Source organism: Dendrobates tinctorius, unplaced genomic scaffold, assembly GCF_039654945.1.
Source record: "Dendrobates tinctorius isolate UK_male_01 unplaced genomic scaffold, ASM3965494v1 ptg000104l, whole genome shotgun sequence".
Taxonomy (NCBI): Eukaryota; Metazoa; Chordata; class Amphibia; order Anura; family Dendrobatidae; genus Dendrobates; species Dendrobates tinctorius.
In genome coordinates this window covers 15,325,486-15,344,607 of record NW_027361772.1, presented here as the reverse complement: position 1 = coordinate 15,344,607, position 19,122 = coordinate 15,325,486, and the positions used below count along the sequence as shown (strand labels likewise).

The 19,122-nt window shown below is 45.5% G+C and overlaps 1 protein-coding gene across 4 annotated transcripts in view; it reads left to right on the top strand.

Annotated features, from left to right (window-relative positions):
• LOC141100370 (cell adhesion molecule CEACAM20-like) overlaps positions 1–19,122 on the top strand; it is a 131,398-nt gene that overhangs the window by 2,677 nt on the left and 109,599 nt on the right. Inside the window, exon 1 of one of the 4 annotated variants that reach the window (XR_012234685.1) lies at positions 803–1,252. The exons of the other annotated variants lie outside the window; for them this stretch is intronic. The gene's annotated coding sequence lies outside the window, so the exon portion shown is untranslated. Of the gene's footprint in view, positions 1–802; positions 1,253–19,122 lie in introns of those variants that run through there. 4 annotated transcript variants of the gene reach the window in all.

The window sequence follows — 19,122 nt, the reverse complement described above, 5'->3', positions numbered from 1 at the left end:
TGCCTCAGGCATACTGAAGACACTGGGAGTTACGTGGTATGAGGTGTGTGTGTGTGTCATAATATAATGAACACTCCAGTCAGTGTCACTGAGTTGCTGCTAGCAGATTCGTGCAGAGTCACAGTGTGAGGCGGAGCAGCGGACAGTCTTCCTCAGCCTCTGACAGTGCCTCCTCACTTCCGCCAATCCGCCTCAGTCTACACTAGTGATGGGTAAAATGCGATTTTTTTGGTGAGCCGGCTCTTTTGGATCGGCACACCAAAAAGAGCCGGCTCTTTTGGCTCCGAAAACGGCTCTTCATTTCCGATTACCTTTGGCTTTAAATTTGAAGCCAAATTCTGGTATGTGTTAACCCATGATTGTATACCTTTTAGTAAAAATCTACACATGTGCCAATTTATGACATAAAACAGAATAGTTTCCAGAATAACCAGATTTTATATTATTTGCTGTAAAAACTTTAACAAACACAAAATGAACATGCAAAATAGCAACAAGACCCTAATTATCAGTGCCACATTTTAAAGCTACCTTCACACTTCGCAAGTTCGCTGTGGGCTGTCTGCTGCAAACAGTCTGCAGCAAAACTGCAGTGTCACATGTCGCATCTGCATCCAGGCGGATTTAGATAAGGAATTTGTGCCGTTGTGGGTCGGGCGGTGACAGCACGGAGCTGTGCGATCGGTCCCCGGAGGCCAATCACGGAGTTCTGTGCGCATGTCATGCGTGCGCACAGAACTGCCTGTCGCATCTCCGGCCCCTCCCCCTGAGGCAGGGGCAGAAGAGAAAATGCAGCGCTGGAGCCGGGAAAGGTAAGAATTGAGCCTACCCCTTTAAACCTGATAATTTCCAAAATAACAGCGTGTGTGTTAACTTAAAAACAATCACAAGAGGGCAAGGAATGCTTGTCACAGATTGGAGGGGGGCGGGGCTGTGAGTCAGTGCTATGTGCGGCAGCAGGAGGAGCATGCATTCTTTCTCAGTCTCCTGGATAAGATCAGAGTGACTACTGCCGGGAGGGGCGGGGCAAGAGGGGACTGACTGTGGAACGTGAACTGGCAAAGAGCCGTTTAAATTTCAATTGGCTCCCTGCCAGGAGCCGGCTCATATGATTCACTATAAAGAGCCGGCTCCTTCGGGAGCTACCCATCACTAGTCTACACTGGAGGACACGTTACTACAGAGTTACTGCTGCAGGTCCGGAGACGCCGAGGAGCTGACAGAAGGATGCTCTGCTCACTACTGGCTGCGGGTGAGTGCGGGCAGACATGGGCAGGAGGGAGAATTGTGTCAGGCTGTGCCCCCTGCCCCGGCATCCATGGCTGTAGTGCAGGGAAGTGTTGCTGCATCATCAATATAATATTTTCTGTCTGATAATACCAGATTATCCCCTGGCATATTTTAAAAACGGATAAAAACCTCCAAAAAATAAGTTCAACTGAAAATAATTGGATAAAGAAAAAAAAATCTTCCCCCAGGGGGATGTATAGTGTAGGAACTTTGCTAGTTGCCATAAACATATTACCTCCAAACAAACACGTATTGGTTCCTATATACATAATACAACAGATTTTATATCTTGCAAAACACACCATGTTGTATACATGCTTTTTTGTCCATGTGCTTTTTACTATATAGGGAAGACCATAAGAGCTCTCACCACTAGATTCAGGGAACACTATCGACCCATTTCATCAGAAAGTGGGTCCCTACGTTTAATAAGGCATATGAGAGATATACATATTGTGAACCCGGAACTTTTAAAATTTGCAGGTCTAGAAGTAGCTGAATATCCCCCGTAAGGCGGTAACCGTAATAAATTGTTACTCCAGCATGGAGCACGCTGGAATTTAAAAACAAATGCCCGAGGTCCATTAGGGTTAAATGATAGGCGTGATCCTCCTGTATTTCTGTACTGTTTTTGTTGCATGTCTGTAATTTTGTATGACTAGCGAATAATTGTTATTGTTTATTCACATTGTGCACCTGTGCAATCTCTAAGCATGCCTTGAAAAAGGAAATGATTGCTTTGGCTCACTCACCTGCTGCACCCATTGAGGCGGTAGTACGCAAAACTGCTGTCATCCACCCCAGCACACCCCGCATTCCTCCACAAGCCTGCATCCCGCACTCAAATGCTGCACCATAAGGTGAAATAAAGGATTTTTGAGATACACTACAAACATGGTGTGTGCCGCAATTTATTCTTTTTCCAAGAAATATGTATATAATATATTTTTATGTGTAAAGAAAAATAATGCGGCACTCACCAGATGGATTAAATATTCTAACATCCTTTTTATTTCATCCAAGTGATCAAGAGACTTTGTACAGGATTTGCGGGTTAGGGAGGCATACAGGTGGACAACGGCCGTTTCGCACGGTGAGCGCTTCAACAGGGGTGGGGTCGTTTCCTTTTTAAGGGATTTAGACACAAAGTTACATGTGAACGAAATCTAATTGTGCATATTTCAATACAATGAATCAAAGCATTGACTCACTAAATACATATCTTGCAGCACTGCAGTGAAAAAACTCAATATTTCATTATTATAAGAAGACAGATAAATCTACCCTGTCATTTAACCCTAAAGGACCCTGTGCATTCGTCTTCAGGATCCATTTAGCCTCACTCGTTAGCAGAATTTTATTATGATCTGCCCAGAGGCATAGCTAGGGGTTCAGCTTAGGGCGGGCGAAAAATCTGAGTGGGCCCCTAACCGGTAACCCTGATTACAACTCAGGTTGACACACTCTAGTCATGAGTATAGGGGAAGCTCAGCAGATGACCGCGCTGTAACTGAAACAAATCTCTATACATAAACAATACTGATATTACCGCCATATGGTGACCTCATAGTGGTAGATACCAGTCCTGCAGAATATACAAGAGTTTACTATACAGTTACAGATAACTTACAGGAGATGATCTTTCTGATAATCGTTCACTTTTGCACCATACTCAGACCGACATGACAACTTCTCCAGCCAGGACTCATGTGCAGAGATTACAACAAAGACACATCTGACTTCTCACATTTCCAGCCCCGTCACCATCTATCTCCAACGTGCACAAAGTACTCACCCAATACTGAGCCCCTGCTACTGTATGTGTCCCTACTATTGTACCTGATACACCAATACTGAGCCCCTGCTGCCATATGTGTCCCTATTACTGCACCTGATACCCCAATGCTGAGCCACTGCTGCAGTATGTGTCCCTATTACTGCACCTGATACCCCAGTACTGAGCCGCTGCTGCCGTATGTGCCCCTATTACTGCACCTGATACCCCAATGCTGAGCCGCTGCTGCCGTATGTGTCCCTATTACTGTAGGGTTGGTGGGGCGAGCTGGGGGGGTGGTCCCTCTTCTTACCGCGCAGAGACGAAACGGAGGCAGGTACTGGGTGCAACAGGTCCAAGTTTATTTTCACGCGCCGTCCGCCTGACGGCCCTCGCAGCACATCGCCATATCCCTCTCTCTCGGCCCTCCGCATCCAGAGCCGCTTCACAGCACAGTGTTTCTCGCCTGGGACGTATATATACGTCCTGTCCTTTTTGGCCTTTCCTGACGTAGTGACAGCTTCCGACACTGTGGCTGCCCTAAGCCTAATCACCAACAGTCCGTTCACTGGTCAAACGTCGTTCTTTACACGGTGTGCCTATTCCCTTTATCTCGTCTCTGTTGCGGTCTGTCAGGACCACCCCCCTGTTGTTCTCTCTCCTCAGTCCCCCTGGTCTAGATTCACCTCACAGCGCACAGACTGTAGCAGTCCTCCTGTCACTGCGGCTCCCCCTGGGGACTGGAACTTTCTGGAACCCTCCCTCAGTATTTATAGCTAACCCGGTTCCTTGAAACTGTCACTGTCACTAAAGCCCTAAGCTGATGTCAAGTCCTTTGCTCACACTCCTCCCTGCCATCTAATGGTCAACCCAAGGTACTGCATGTCCACTACACTTTCCTAGCTGTTTCCTCACTGTTATAACCGACACCTACCTACACCGTGCAAACCTTTCCTTCTTCACTCTGACTAGTCCGTCCATCAGGTCACCTTCCCTACACTCTCCCTTCCTTTGTCCATTGTCATCCTCGACAGTCGTCATCCCTGCCTTCGTCGTTCGGAAGCTACACCTACATTCTGTTGTCAGACCAGCTGTTGAGCCAAAACCCACTATCTGCGGGGGCCGAACCATACTGGGAGCACTATGCTCTGAGCAGCCTACTGCTACTCACCAGCGCGCACGCCACATGACAACGTCTTTCAAATTGGGCTAGGTACACCCATATTCTCTCTATGGCGTGTACCTTCCCCTACTCTCCCCTACTGTCACCTTCCACTATTCTGTACGCCATGATCGATGTCTCTTACCTTCCAGATCATTACCAGCGCCCGCCTTCCTTCTTCAGGGGTGTCCGTGGTGTTGGGGACCTGACCTAGGACGGCTGTCTCTCTCACGTCTTCCAACTCATTTTCCTTTCTTTCAATAACATGTCATGGTCGGCGTCCCGGTCTCCCAGACCGCCTCAACTCTTAGATCCCTACCGGATCTCACACCTTCCTTTGGTCCCGCAGACCTTCCCGTACCCGGACCTGTTGCATTTTCTTGTGCATATTGTACACCAAAACAACTTTACAATATCACAAGTACCCATTTTTATAATTTTTTTTTCATTTTCTCTTGCTTTTAAAACCAAAATATAACAACATAACATGGCAGATCCTCTTTCTTCCTCCCCCCCCTTCCTTGGACCTGGACACTCCTCCGCTTTTCCGTATCCCCGTTCTGTCAGGTAAACATATTTTCGTATAAAGAACATAGAAAAAAGAAAGAAAGAGAGAGAGAAAATAGTTGCATCAGTTAAACAACAACAAAAACATTTTTTTCCTAAATGCAACTATCCTTATAATCTGCACAACGGTGCATCGAACTCCTGACAGTCTATCCTCCTCTCAGTGGACAGAGGTGAGGGCCCCACAGCCGTGGAACTCCTGGGGAAACCGAGAGTGTCCATATCAGTCCTTTTTCACGGGGGTCCCCTTTGATCAGGCTCCGCCAGTACTGCCACCGCATAATACCCGCGGGGGCAGTATTCTTTATAGTAGGAGACGAAGTCCCCTTCTTTCAGGGCCCGGATATGACGTATGGATGCTACATTCACGTACACTTTCTGTCCAGACTGGTCACGAATGAAACCGTACCCCCTGTCCGTGTTGGTGTACACCAGCCGTCCCCGGGATCTTTCCACCGCCATGCCAGCCTCCCCTTTTGAGTGAAGCAGGCTCCATACCTCCTGCTCCCGCCTCTTCTTTTGTTTTATCACCTCCGCCACCCAGACAGAGGGGGTCGCGCCAGTCCCAGAGTCCGGTGGGTGGGACCTTTTCCGAGAAAGGGCGTGGATCAGAGGCGGCCGATGATATCTGCGGCTCAGCAGCCGCTGGGGCCGGGTGGCGGATGGGAGCAGCCGTGTTTCCGGGGGGCTGATCCACAGGGCCTGTCACACGGGCCACAGCCGGTTCTAAAAACCAGGGGAAGAGTCTTGAGGAGATCATCTGCATATTCCCATATTTTTTACTCATCTTTCATCGTTTTTAAGAAATCTCAATATGGAAGAGGCCAGGAGCCATTTGGTGAGCTGCATTTCTTGCTACATGTTCACAGATTTACCAGTGGAAAAGCCAAACTTCACATGCCACAAATGCAAGCTTGTGTCCCTGTTGGAGGAAAAGTTGCAAAGTCTCGAAGAGAGGTTAGCTACGTTGAAGATCATTAAGGAAGGTGAAGAGTTCTTGGACAGAGCAGAATTATCTCTTCATGTTACAGAAAGAGAAGAAATTCGAAGTGCACCTGAAGAAACAGAGGAATGGAGACATGTGACCCAGAGAAGCAGGAGGATCAGGAGGCAGTCAGCACCCATACTCCTCAGGAACCAGTACCAGGCTCTCACGCAGGAAACCAATGAAGAAATACATCAGGATAAGACTTTGCCCACAAACAGCAACCTTGTACGCCTTCAGAGTCCTCCTGGATGGAGAAAGAAAAATGTTGTGAAGAAGAAACGGAGAGTGGTGGTCATGGGGGATTCCCTGTTGAGAGGAACAGAGGCCGCTATCTGCAGACCGGATATAACTTCAAGAGAAATGTGCTGTCTTCCAGGTGCAAAAATTAAAGATGTGTCTGACAGGATATCAGGACTCTTCAGATCTACAGATGACTACCCATTCCTGCTACTACATGTGGGGACAAATGACACTGCAAGAAATGACCTGGAAACCATCTGCAGAGACTTTGAAGACTTAGGCAAGAAAGTGAAAGAACTGGGAGCGCAGGTGGTCTTCTCTTCCATCCTCCCAGTGGATGGCCATGGAACAAGGAGGTGGAATAAGATTCTGCAGGTGAACAACTGGCTACATCGATGGTGCCGTCAGCAACGATTTGGATTTCTGGATCACGGAGTGAGGTACCTTTACGATGGACTACTTGCTAGAGATGGGGTGCACCTTACGAAGACTGGAAAACATGTATTTGGAAGTCATCTTGCTACACTTGTAAGGAGAGCTTTAAACTAGAACAACATGGGAAGGGAAGCAAAAGACTAGAAAAAGCCATACACCTGACAAATGCTATTGAGAACTCTGCTATTAGAAGTGGAAAGGAAGAACAGGAAGAACAAAGACAAAAGAATCTAATTAATAAAAATATTGGAGAAAGAGAAACCAATCACAAACTAAAATGTTTCTATACCAATGCACAAAGCATGGGCAACAAACAAGGAGAATTGGAACTACTAACGCAGGAAAAGAAATATGATGTCATTGGAATCACTGAAACTTGGTGGGACAATACACATGATTGGAATACAAGACTAGAAGGATACAACTTATTTGCAAGAAACAGACTTGATAAACGAGGAGGAGGTGTCGCATTGTATGTTAGAAACGCGTATATCTGCACAGAGATTGAAGCTTCAGAGACTGGGAGTTCTGTGGAAACTGTTTGGGTAAGAATACAAGGACAGAACAATGGAAAGGACACCATTGTAGGCATTTACTACAGGCCACCTGTGCAAGCTGAAGATATGGATGAACTCTTTATGCATCAAATGGCCAAGTTCTCCCAAAAATATGACATAGTTGTCATGGGAGATTTCAACTATCCAGACATTTGTTGGGAATCTCTCTCAGGCAAAACTAACAGGTCAAGGAAATTCTTATCCTCTCTTGCTGACAACTTTATCTTCCAAAAGGTAGGGGAGAAAACAAGGGGAACTGCTACCTTGGATCTAATCATTATAAACAGGGAGGAAATGGTTGAGGAGGTAAAAGTGGCTGGGACCCTAGGAGGTAGCGACCATGCTATTTTAGAATTTTGGATAACTAGAGGAGGAAGACCTGTGATGACTCAGACGTCAAGGTTAGATTTCAGAAAGGCAGATTTTAAGGGATTCAGAAAGAGAATTGGAGGGATCCAATGGCTGGATATCCTTAAAGACAAAAATGTCCAGGAAGGATGGGAAATCTTGAAAAATGAAATTCTCAAAGCACAATTGTTAACAATTCCGAAAAGAGGGAAGAATAGGAAGCATTTAAGGAAGCCAGGATGGATGAACACAGAACTTAAGCACATGCTAAAAAGGAAGAAAAAAATGTTTATAAAATGGAAAGAGGGAGGCATATCTAAAGAAGAATATAATGCTGTCTGCAGAACCTGCAGGGCACAAATCAGATTAGCTAAAGCTGACAATGAATTGAGGCTTGCAAGAGATGTCAAAACCAATAATAAAGGATTTTGGGGATATGTCAAAAGTAAAAGAAAAGTCAAAGATGCTATAGGATTTTTACAGGATGAAAATGATGAAATGGTAAGACAGGATGTTGAGAAGGCCGAACTTTTAAATTCCTATTTTGCATCTGTTTTCTCTCAGAAAGGAAATGTGACATCAACTGTTCTTCACTGTCCTATTAAGGGAATAGAAGAATCCAGGATATCTATAAACAGAAAGATAGTGAGGAAACACTTAGCTAACCTAAATGAATTCAAGTCTCCAGGTCCAGATGAATTACACCCCAGAGTACTGAAGGAGATAGCAGAAGAAATTTTTGAACCCCTCTCCATAATATTTGAAAATTCTTGGAGAACAGGAGAAGTCCCAGAAGACTGGAGAAGAGCAAATGTTGTTCCTATCTTCAAAAAGGGGAAGAAGGTGGACCCAGGCAACTATAGGCCGGTGAGTCTGACTTCTATACCAGGAAAGATCTTTGAACAAATTATTAAACAACATGTATGTCAGTACCTGGATAAGAATGAAGTGATTAAACAGAGTCAGCATGGGTTTGTAACTAATAAGTCATGTCAGACTAACTTAATTTCCTTCTATGACGGAATCACTGATTGGGTGGATCAAGGAAATGCTGTAGATATAGTATATCTTGACTTCAGCAAAGCATTTGACAAAGTATCTCATACAATCCTTATTGAAAAAATGACTAAGTATGGAATGGACAAGGCAACTGTTAGGTGGATTCATAACTGGCTTAGTGATCGGACCCAAAGAGTGGTCGTAAATGGCTGCACATCCAGTTGGAAGAATGTCTCAAGTGGGGTACCACAGGGCTCTCTCCTGGGCCCTTTATTGTTCAACATCTTTATCAACGATCTAGATGAAGGAATTGAGGGTAAACTGATTAAATTTGCTGATGACACAAAGCTAGGAGGGATAGCTAATACTAGAGAAGAGAGAGAGAGGATTCAAAAAGATATAAATAAACTGGAGAAGTGGGCAGCAACTAACAGAATGGTTTTTAACAGGGAAAAATGCAAAGTACTACATCTGGGCAATAAAAATGAAAAAAAGCATATACAGAATGGGAGGAATAGGCCTAAGCAACAGCACATGTGAAAAAGACTTGGGTATACTAATAGATCACAAACTGAATATGAGTCAACAGTGTGATGCAGCAGCAAAAAAAGCAAATGCAATTCTAGGATGTATTAACAGAAGCATACAGTCTAGATCACGTGAAGTCATTATTTCCCTCTACTCCTCTTTGGTCAGACCTCATCTGGAATATTGTGTCCAGTTTTGGGCACCACATTTTAAAAAAGACATCAACAAACTGGAGCAAGTTCAGAAAAGAGCAACCAGAATGGTGACCGGCCTGCAAACCCTGTCTTATGAGGAAAGGTTGCAGGATTTGGGATTGTTTAGTTTGCAAAAGAGAAGACTGAGAGGAGATTTAATAGCTGTCTACAAATATCTCAAGGGCTGTCACATTGTAGAAGGATCATCTTTATTCTCATTTGCACAAGGAAAGACTAGAAGCAATGGGATGAAACTGAATGGGAGGAGACACAGATTAGATATTAGAAAAAACTTTTTGACAGTTAGAGTGATCAATGAGTGGAACAAGCTGCCACGAGAAGTGGTGAGTTCTCCTTCAATGGATGTCTTCAAACAGAGGCTGGACAGACATCTGACTGGGATGATTTAGCGAATCCTGCTTTGAGCAGGGGGTTGGACCAGATGGCCCAGGAGGTCCCTTCCAACTCTACGATTCTATGATTCTAATGCAGGCATCACCGCGGCCGCAGGGTAGGCCGCATCCAGTACTTCCAGCAGAGCCGGAGTGACAGCCGGTTCTGGTGATGGCGGTTTTTCCGGCCGAGAGAGCACAGACGCATCTTCTGTCAACAAGCTCCGCCCTGGTGACTCCGGGCGGGATGGCTCAGGGACGGGGGCAGGGGCCTCACTCAACTCTGCGTATATCATAGGGTCCTCTGCAGCCCGACCTTCCGGTATGCTGGAGACCGCGTGCTGTGGCAGAATGGTGGGGGCCGCTTGCGGAGGTACTGGTGGTGCCGGGGGTACTCTCACCTTCCCCGGCGCTGCGGCCTTCATCACATCAACACGCGGCTTCCCCCGCAGCCTCCGTCCCCCGCTCCACTGTCCTGCGGGCCTCTCCCCCAGACTCGGGGGCTCCGCTGGGAAGTCCTCTGCCGGTATTGGTGGCGGCCGCTCTCGCTGACTCCGCTCCCCAGCCTAGCGTCCCGCTACCCACCCATGGTCCTGAGGGCGACTCCTGGCACAGCTCCATCCCCTGCCGCCACTGCCACTCTAGGCGGCCGGGGCCCCGACACCCACAGCGTCTCATACCGTCCGTGGGGCAGCAATCGAATGGCGCCAAACAGCCACAGCCAAGTCCTTCTTCTGTGCCACTCCTCCTGCTGGGTGGGGCGTCGGCAGGCCTTTCCACCCATCTGCCAGGGTCCAGTACATGGGAGCGTCGGCCTCCGGGCACATACTGCTGTCCACGGGGGTACGTTGGAGGGGGTCCCAGTCCATTCAACACGACTGCAAACACCCGGACCTCTCCCCTGCGCTGTAGTAATGCCGCCATCTTGCGCAGCTCCTGATACCGCCCCGGATCTTCGGTCAGCACCACGGAGTCACCACAGCGCTCCTCATTTGTAATCCACAGGTAAGTCATTTGTAATCCACAGGTAATTGTAATCCAAACAGAGTAGTCCAAATCCTTTTCCATTCTTTGAGGCAGGTCTGCCGCAGAAGATGAAGTATTAGCGGCGGCGATCCTGCCGACTACGCCAAATGTAGGGTTGGTGGGGCGAGCTGGGGGGGTGGTCCCTCTTCTTACCGCGCAGAGACGAGACAGAGACAAGATGGAGGCAGGTACTGGGTACAACAGGTCCAAGTTTATTTTCGCGCGCTGTCCGCCTGACTGCCCTCGCAGCACATCGCTATATCCCTCTCTCTCGGCCCTCCGCATCCAGAGCCGCTTCACAACACAGCACAGTACCTCACTCATGGCCCTCTGTATCCAGAGCCACTTCACACACCGTGTTTCTCGCCTGGGACGTATATATACGTCCTGTCCTTTTTGGCCTTTCCTGACGTAGTGACAGCTTCCGACACTGTGGCTGCCCTAAGCCTAATCACCAACAGTCCGTTCACTGATCAAACATCGTTCTTTACACGGTGTGCCTATTCCCTTTATCTCGTCTCTGTTGCGGTCTATCTGTCAGGACCACCCCCCTGTTGTTCTCTCTCCTCAGTCCCCCTGGTCTGGATTCTCCTCAGGGCACACAGACTGGCGTAGTCCTCCTGTCACCTGAGCTCCCCCTGGGGACTGGAACTTTCTGGAACCCTCCCTCAGTATTTATAGCTAACCCGGTTCCTTGAAACTGTCACTGTCACCACGCTCCCCCATGACCAACGGTTTCTAAAGCACTAAGCTGATGTCAAGTCCTTTGCTCACACTCCTCCCTGCCATCTAATGGTCAACCCAAGGTACTGCACGTCCACTACACTTTCCTAGCTGTTTCCCCACTGTAATAACCGACACCTACCTACACCGTGCAAACCTTTCCTTCTTCACTCTGACTAGTCCGTCCGTCAGGTCACCTTCCCTACACTACTGCACCTGATACCCCAATACTGAGCCGCTGCTGCCGTATGTGTCCCTATTACTGCACCTGATACCCCAATACTGAGCCGTTGCTGCCATATGTGTCCCTATTACTGCACCTGATACCCCAATACTGAGCCGCTGCTGCCGTATGTATCCCTATTACTGCACCTGATACCCCAATACTGAGCCGCTGCTGCCGTATGTGTCCCTATTACTGCACCTGATACCCCAATGCTGAGCCGCTGCTGCTGTATGTGTCCCTACTATTGTACCTGCTGTGTGGCACTAAATAGGATAAACTCAAGGAAAAAGTGCAATAAAAAGATGTTATAATGATAAAGGCTTGGCACACATGGAATAATAAAGGACACTCGGTAATTAAAATAAAAACAGAGAAAAAACACCAAGAAAAAATGTCCAAATTTAATTTATTAACAACATATATATGAATAAATAAATTGTATATATAAAATATATGTATACATGTATAAAATAAAAATATATATGGTAAAGGGGTAATGGGGTCAATGCTAAAAGGCACAACCGGGGACCAAAATTAGCAATAATAAAATTACATATAAAGACAAAAAATTCATAAATAAATGGGTACACTGCATGAGAAATAACAATATATATATGACAATATAAAGTGAAAGTGCTGAGCAAATATAAAGTGCAAACAACAAAAAAGAAAAAATATATATGTTTTTTTATATAATATTGGTGCAACAAAACAATATATAGGAGTATTAATATTAATGTGTATATATGTAAAAAATATATATAAAAATGTAAAAAATATATAATGATGAAAATAGTGACACAGACAAAAAGCAAACTCTATAATATTGTGCTCATGATTAACAAAGTGACACGCAAAATTACCCAAAAATGGAAGGTGAAAAGGAGAAATAATAAACACTATGTGCAGTACCTTTATGCTGCAAGGGTCCCCGGGATGTCTTTATATGTAATTTTATTATTGCTAATTTTGGTCCCCGGTTGTGCCTTTTGGCATTGACCCCATTACCCCTTTACCATATATATTTTTATTTTATACATGTATATTTTATATATACAATTTATTTATTCATATATATGTTGTTAATAAATTAAATTTGGACATTTTTCTTGGTGTTTTTTCGCTGTTTTTATTTATTTTATTTTTTTTGTGTGGCACTAAAGCAGAGCTCCTCTGCCTCACATAATAATGCCACCATAGCAGAATGTCTCTTTTGTGCCCTCACTATAGCTCCCATACTGTATATAACTCCCAGTTTATGACAGACCCCACAGTAACTCCCCCATATTGTATGATGGCCCCCACAGTAGCCTTTAAACTGTACTGTATAATGACCCCTACATTTGCTCCCATGCTGTACAATGACCCCCGCGTTAGCTCATCGGCTGTGTAATGGCCCCCCAAATTAGCTCTAACATTGTATAATGACCCCTGCATACACTGGCCCCACATTAGCTCCTATACTCTATAATGACCCCTGCATTAGCTCTCACGCTGTATATTGGCTCTTGCATTAGCTCATCCATTGTACAGTGACCCCCAATTAGCTCTAGCACTGTATAATGGCCCCCGTTGTAGCTCCCATGCCTTTGATTCTGGTCTCTTGTCGGTCCCTTTCTGTGGCTACAACTTGCACAGCCCTGATATATATGACAAAGAGCTAAATAGAAGAAAATAGAAACAGCCAGTAGGTGCGTATAGAGGCCAGAATATGGGAATAGCTCCCTGAATGTACTCAGGTAACCCTAAAAGAAATACTCTTGTCTGGACAAGACCCCAAAGAGGGAACCGGAAAGAAAAAGGGAATTAGAAGAGAGGGAGGTAAAATATTACTCATATAAAGAAGAAAATGCACCCCTGGTACGTCTTCTCTGTTATTCCCTTTTCTGCCTTTGGGGGGATCTTGTCCAGAGTATACGTTTAGGGGTGATCAGCTATAGGCACCTGCTGGCTGTTTATATTTTCTTCTATTTGGTTCTTTATCATATATATATTCATCCTAATTTGTGGGGATTATTTTTTTTAATATAAAGTTATATACCGTAATTGGGTTTTCATGCTTGCCACCCTGGATTTACAACATGATAGGACCCTCACCCCGGCTACAGGGCCAAGTCACAGGGTGTGTGTGTGTGTACTGTATATATACATATACTGTATATGTAGAGAGATATATGAAATATACGGCTGCCAAACATAACAGGCATTAGCCAATCTTCAATATAGCAGCAAAAAAATGAAGGCGGCTCACCATTTAGACAAAATGAAAAAAAAAAAGTGAGTTTTGGTTCTCCTGGAAAAAGGTTCTCAGTAAACCGAAACATTGCTGAGCCCCAATGAGCTATTAAAACACTATTTTTTAATTTTGTTAATGGTGCTCTGCCTTCATTTTTTTTGCTGCTATAGATTTTTACATTTACCTGTGTGTATATATTATGTATATATGTGTGTGTGTGTGTATATATATATATATATATATATATATATATATATATATATATATATATATATATATATATATATATATATATATATAAAGAGTCACATATTCTCTGTGCTGTCCTGTAGCCAAGGTGACTTCTATTAGGGCAGAACATGATACTGACCACTTCTGTCAGTGGCTCTGAGGCACAAGGAGATTTATGGCAGCTGATTTGCACTGACAGAGACACCTTCTGAGCTGTATAAAAGTTCAAGTAGCCGCCACAAATCTACTGTGCTTCAGATACAAGACCACAAACAATAAACCATTCAGGACTTGTAAGGAGGAGAGCAGCGTCCTGCCCCTCATCACTGCACAGTTCTTACACTCTCACAGCATGGTGTCTTGCTCTGAAGGCTGCTGGTGATGTCTCTCCTGCAGACACACAGGGAGCAGTGTGGTCTACAGTTTGCTGGAGAAAGCTTAAAGGTATAGTGTCCCTGCACTATACAGAGAAGCATAACTACATCAATGAGCTGAACATGCTGACATGGTTAACAGTGGCAGAAGCTGTGGGTGTGGGTGGGCCCCTTCAGAGCAAGGGGCCCAGGGCAACCGCCCCCTCTGCCCCCCTGCTAGCTACGCTACTGGTGCCCCTTGTGGTGGATATGGAATGGTTTCTAAACCTGCAAATCTCAGTAAGTCTGGATTTGCCAGATGTTTTTCTTTCATATGGCTGATTAAACACATAGAACCCTTTCCAGAAATTATTGAGCAATAATGTTCCCTAAATCTCTTAGTTAGTGGTCTTATAGTCTTACCAATATAGTAGAAAGAGCAGGGGCAATATATGATGTATACTACATACTGTGATTTACAATGGAGGCCATGTCTGTACGCCGTGAAAAAGATCGGGCGCACCGTGGAATTTTTGCGGGCCAATTTTGCGGCCCCATAGGAATTATGTGCTGTCAGCGTCGGGATTTCTTTTCTAGTCACCAACCTCGGGTAAAGCTCACTTAGAGCTTCTCTTACCTAGGATCCTAGGAGTGGAGGAATTAAAAGAGACACAGGTTGCTTGTCTTTCAAGTTAATCTCCTTTATTGGGAGGGTCAGGGTAGATCTTTTATAGTAAACCAGAAAGAGGAACTGAACAAATATAGATACTTCCGTAATGTTGTGTAACAATTCAAAATGGTGGATAACTTGGCAAAAACAATAGTTATATAACAGAAATGTCAAAGTATATTATGTGTTAGAAGATATATTTAATTGGAGGTGACAGCAGTTTTTGGCATTTCCCTTTTATTAATCTAACAATTCGTGGAACTACATCCTGCTAGTGTGTTTTGGCCAGAAACTGGATTTGGCATCAACATATTTAGACATTTATGATGAGAGAGATTTGGAACTGACCACTGGCAGAATTATCCTATCACGTAGCCAGATGATAACAATTAAAATGATGTCATGGGTAATAAGTTGTTTTTTCAGTGAGTTTAGAAAACTAGGATTAACCATTTCTTTGATAACTCCCCTCTTTTTATTATCTGTCTACCTTTACCTCTATCTCACCTTGCCTTTATCCGAGGCCTGCAAGATAACCCTACTTCACAAAATACACGGCTTGTCCTATGTATATCATGGGATACCAGTCCTTCTGTGTATCCATTCAGATTATACCTGTGAATCAGACCTCCTTTCCCTATTTCTCTTTTACTTATTGCCCTATCTCAGAGGAATACAGATTTTATTGAGGGGAGTTTATGTCTGTTTTGTGTGTAACATGTTAATAAGATGTAGTAAATTCATAATTACTGTAATACATTATAACATATATTTTTATATATTAATATATATATATTTTTATATCTTTATTCATTAGTAAATGTTAATCATTTAAAGTCCATGGTGTATGTAATCTTCATCATGGTAGTTCTTTGTAGAGTCTTTGCTCAAACCAGCGGGGTTTTCCACAATGCATACAATCAGCCAGGTCTACTGAAGTTTGCTTGTTGCAGAATATACATTCACGCTGAACAGTGGTTATGAGGGTCATCATCACTTGGGTTTGCTTTATATCAGAGTCAGTATTGATTCTAGCTTTATGTTTACCCAAATTCCATTCTTTTAATTCTTGTAGAATTTCTTGCAGTGAGACGTGTGAATCCAGGCAGACTTTCCTTCCAGCTTAACAGATGTGGGCATGATCAGCTGGACTTGGTAGGGTCCTTCAAAGTGAGGATCTAGATTTTTCCTCAGGTGCTTTCGCGTTACCACCCAATCTCCAGGCTTAAGGTCATGCGAGCCTGATAAGGAGGACGGATCTGATTAATTGTGGAAAGGGGCGGACTCTTTATTAGCCCACGTGGCAAGGTTTCAGATCCATGACAGAACATTTCTCTGCTATGGAACTGAAATATTACTGTGGCGCCCCTGAAGGTTCAGTCGCCACAGAGGTACTGCACCTCCTTCTGAGGTGTGGTGCCCCACCATCCAGGTAAGGTGGAGACCCCTGACCACACTCCAACACCTGCATCCCACACAACACAGTAGTGTAGCAAAGCACCCTTTGGTGGCTCCCTGCTTGGAACACGAAGCGTGCTGAGAGGCGGTTGGAGCTTAGTCTGCACCAAAAGAGTGGGAAGAGTTTAGGATAGAGGAGAAAGTCAGAGAAGATCCCCGGAGTGGGATGGATGGAAGGAAGTGCTGCAGCCGACCTCAGTGACCTGGGTCCGCTGGCACAGGAAAGAGACATTGATAGAAAGCCTGACTCTCCATAAGAAAGGAAGGATTAAAACGGAACGTGAGGAGAGGAGGACTAAGGATTAGGGTTAGAAGAGAACCCTTCCCAAGTTCACAGCGCAAGGCCGGGGTCCGGTCCCCGAGGTTGTATGGATACTAATGGTCCTGCAGCAGACACCGGAGGAATAGAAGTTGTCACCACTTTATTCCCACACAAGACTTGGGGGCACAACCGCATCGTGAGTGAGCTGGGACTTGGTAGCAAGGAGTCCCCGAAGCAGGCTACAGCTGTCTGCCGTACAAGTAGAGTTCATAGGAACATCTGACAGGAGGAACTCCAGTGTAACTCAGTACTGTGAGTACTTCATTACGAGCGCTAAGGAGGAGACGTTCAGGAAAGGCACATGTTGGCGGAGTGTTGGAAAGGAGTGCTTCATCTTGCCTGGAGGTTGGCTGAGCTCCTGACCCGGAGGACACGGCACGGATGCGGGTCCCTGTACCACAAGAGACTGTGAGTAAAGCTTTAGAACTACATGCCCTGGTGTCCTCCACTTATTCCCACGTCAACCTACTCAGCACTGCTACATCTCCGCTCCTGACACTGTACCATCTACGTCTCCCCTCACCGTCACTTCACCTACTCTGCCCTGGGACTACAGCCCTACCTGTGGAGGGCCACACAATCATTGCTGCACCACACCATCTGTCCCAGATGATCTGTCTGCAGCGTCGGCTTAACACGTCCCTTGCCGAACACCACAGGTGGCATCACGAATTATTCACTCATAAAATTTATTCCATCACTCAACCCCTTTGTACAATGGTCGCCCAGAGCCACGGGCCGGGTCACAGCTGCCATGACATCTCCCCGTGAAACCAACAGGCCCGGTACCGAGTACCCCACGGCCCTGGGAGGGCGATCCATTACCACATAGGCTAATAAGGAGTCCGCCACTTTTCTCTTATTTAATCGCTGTGCTGATTATTTTCTTTTTATAAATCCCTTTGATTTAAGGGTGTAAGTCCTAAAAGCATTTCACCCACTGCTTAATATTTGGTGGTGCTCAGTTATGACACATATATCAGGGCTGACATCACCACCCGGCGAAAGCGGGCAAGTGCCGCGGTCCACAAGCCATTGGGTACATGGCATGAAATGGGGCTCGTAAGTCGTGGGGCCCCAGTTCCAGCGCCGACACAGTTGAAAACAATGATGAGTGAGGGAGCCATCTGCTGGTGCTCCCTCTCCCATCATTCACCCTCTGCGTCTGAGCTCTGTGACGTCTTAATGCAGAGGGTGTAATGACGTCACTACAGCGCATCCTTTGTGCCAAGCAGTGCCCAGGGTCAGAATACACTGAGAAGACCAGAGCAGCGGGGTACAGGGAGAAGTATTTGATTTTTTTATGTATGGAGTATTATATAGGGAACATTATACTGCATGAAGTAATATATGGGGCCATTATACTGTATTGAGCAATATGTGGTGCCCATAATACTGTATGGAGGACTACGTGGTGCCCATTATACTGTATGGAGGACTACGTGGTGCCCATTATACTGTATGGAGGAGTATGTGGTGCCCATAATACTGTATGGAGGAGTATGTGGTGCCCATAATACTGTATGGAGGAGTACGTGGTGCCCATAATACTGTATGGGGGACTACGTGGTGCCCATAATACTGTATGGGGGACTGCATGGTGCCAATAATACTGTATGAGGGACTATGTGGTGCCCATTATACTGTATGGAGGAGTACGTGGTGCACATAATACTGTATGGAGGCGTACGTGGTGCCCATAATACTGTTTGGGGGACTACGTGGTGCCCATAATACTGTTTGGGGGAGTACGTGGTGTCCATAATACTGTATGGAGGAGTGCGTGGTGCCCATAATACTGTATGAAGGAGTGCGTGGTGCCCATAATACTGTATGGAGGAGTGCGTGGTGCCCATAATACTATATGGAGGAGTGCCTAGTGCCCATAATACTGTATAGAGGAGTGTGTGGTGCCCATAATACTGTATGGAGGAGTGTGTGGTGCCAATAATACTGTATGGGGGACTGCATGGTGCCCATAATACTGTATGGAGGACTGCGTGGTGCCAATAATACTGTATGGGGGACTGCATGGTGCCAATAATACTGTATGAGGGACTATGTGGTGCCCATAATACTGGATGGGGGACTATGTGGTGCCCATAATACTGGATGGGGGACTATGTGGTGCCCATAATACTGGATGGGGGACTATGTGGTGCCCATAATACTGGATGGGGGACTATGTGGTGCCCATAATACTGGATGGGGGACTATGTGGTGCCCATAATACTGGATGGGGGACTATGTGGTGCCCATAATACTGGATGGGGGACTATGTGGTGCCCATAATACTGGATGGGGGACTATGTGGTGCCCATAATACTGGATGGGGGACTATGTGGTGCCGATAATACTGGATGGGGGACTACGAGGTGCCCATAATACTGGATGGGGGAGTAT